The sequence below is a fragment of the Cricetulus griseus genome, unplaced genomic scaffold (genome assembly GCF_003668045.3).
Source record: "Cricetulus griseus strain 17A/GY unplaced genomic scaffold, alternate assembly CriGri-PICRH-1.0 unplaced_scaffold_574, whole genome shotgun sequence".
In the NCBI taxonomy this organism is placed as follows: domain Eukaryota; kingdom Metazoa; phylum Chordata; class Mammalia; order Rodentia; family Cricetidae; genus Cricetulus; species Cricetulus griseus.
In genome coordinates, this window is record NW_023277335.1 from 1 (window position 1) to 2,271 (window position 2,271).

Sequence of the window (2,271 nt, forward strand, 5' to 3'; positions counted from 1 at the left end):
TCTGTGTTTTACTATCAATACCCCAGGCCTTTAAGGGAATATCCCAAGACCTAAGCCCCAGGCTAGTAAAGGTGACAAATGAAAATTAAAATTAATAAAAGTTTAAGAACTTGGGCCCTGAAAAGGTAATTTCTACAGGTAAGGCAAAATTTAATTCATTAAAACAAGAGTGCCATGGGCAGCACCTGACAGCTTGCTCTCAGAGAAGGGAAGGCAACTGTCCACCACTCCTGTTAACATTCTTTTGCTAATTACTGGTTGTAAACATCCTGCAGCCTCCCTAGGTTGGAAGTCTGTTGGTCCCAGGCTTCTGCATCTCAGGCTCAGCCTGACCCCAGCCTCTGTGATTCTCTTGCCCTAGCAGCCGCCCACCAAGCCCACTGACAGCCAGGTCGCCAGCGATGCCCCCACAGCCGAGGGGTCTCAGGCAGAGGGCCATGCCGTGACAGAGGGCGGAGAAGGAAGCCGGCTTTGAGGCAGAGGGGGAGGACAAGGACCACAGCTTCCTCCTGCTGCAGCAGTCTGTGACTCTGGGCAGCTTGACCGATGTGAACCAGCTCATCGCCAAGATCGGTGAGACGCTGAAGCTGGACACAGCGCACGATGGCCCTGCCTCGCCCAGTGCTGCCCCGGGCCCCCCGCCCCTGCGGGTCCTGGCTGCGATCTCAGTGGAACAGAACCGGTCCCCGGCGAGGAAGATGCTGCGACCTTCTGTGCCTGCAGAGACCGGGGCCCCAGCTCACCCCGGAGCCATTCGCTGCATGCTGTGGGAGCGCGGGCGCGTGTGGAGCCGGGCGGCTCCCTACTGCATGGCGGAGCTCACCGCAGGCACCAGCGCCCTATGCCCTGTGTCCCAGCAGCCTGGCCTTGAGGGACCTCCGGTGACAGGCAAGCCGAGCACCCCACAGCCTCTCTCAGGCCCGTACCGGCGGGGTTGGCCCCAGAGCACAGCCATGTCCCGCCTTCTGCAACAGCGACCTGGATCTCAGCCTGAGACCCACACCAGCGATGAAGACCTGCACCAGCTCCTGCAGCAGCTCGGCTTTCGGGCAACCTCATCAAGGAGGCAGTGCAGCGGCTACATTCACTACAACAAAAGCTACAGGCAAATCTTTCCTCACACCGATTCCTCAAGCCTCTGTCTGCCCCTGTGCAGGAGCCACCATCACCTGGGAGCCCTTGAGCAGCCTGCAGCGACCCTGGCACTTGGGTGAGGAGGGCTCTGCTCAGAACTGGGGAGGACTTTCATGTCCCTGGCAGCTAACAAGCAGGGTAGCTACCTCACCAGCCTGTACCTGCGGGCCAAGGGATTCACCCAGATGTGGCTAGTGACAAATCTACACTTCGCACCCAAGTGACTGGAATTGGGGCTGAACTGAATATAGGATTTTAACTTAACTGAACTGCTTCTGAATAAATGTGTTCAGGTTTTTGTTAAAAAAAAAAGAAAAAAAATCCTGCAGCCAAGGGGATAATTGACAGTATCCAGTGACCCTCTAACCCTGCAAGCTCATGCCCTGTCTTATTTCACTCAAATGTATCTCACTTAAAATATATAGTTACTGCTATACTCTGTACTTTGTATGACTGAAGTAATCATGGAAACCCTGTAAATTGTGGCTTTCAACCATATGATCTTCCCCTGTATAAGCTTCTCTTTTTGGGTGGTTGGTATCCCACTTCCCTGCCATGCAGTGATATCCTAGCTGGCCAGCTTGAAATAAAAAGAAACCTTTTGCTTTTGCATCAGAGTGTCAAAACCTTGGTTTAGTCTCTGGGCTCCAGGAACCTGGCACAACAATTTGGTTTCCTGACCATGAAACTCAAGACCCTACCAGGACTCAGAACTCGTAGGTATTCAACTCCAACTAGTTGGTTGAGTAAATGTTTTATATTTGTCTGTTAAGTTCATGTTCCTCTAATTTATGTATGCTAGGGTAACAGGTAATAGAGGTAACAGGCCAAGAGCTTGGCAGATTTGCCTACAATGCCAGACCTGGGAAACCTAGGAGAAGTCCTCAACTTTTCTTCTAGGGCAGGTATTCTATGGAGAGTTAGATCAAACCTGCAATCTAGGTTAAAATAGGTGGTCTAATTGAGAACCTCTGTTGGTAAAATAGGGGGTCCAATTGAGGACTTCCAATGGTAAATGTAGGAATCTGGGTATAGGCCCTTTATTCCTAGTCTCAGCCCTGTGTTTGTTGTTTGTCAGTTTGTCTTTTCTTGAAGGATTATGACTCAGGACAGAATCTAAAAGGACAGACCCCTTCC

General features: G+C 51.5%; 1 pseudogene; it reads left to right on the plus strand.

Moving 5' to 3' along the window:
• Positions 1-437: 437 nt before the first annotated feature.
• Positions 438-1,264, plus strand: LOC100758069 (annotated as a pseudogene).
• Positions 1,265-2,271: the final 1,007 nt, after the last annotated feature.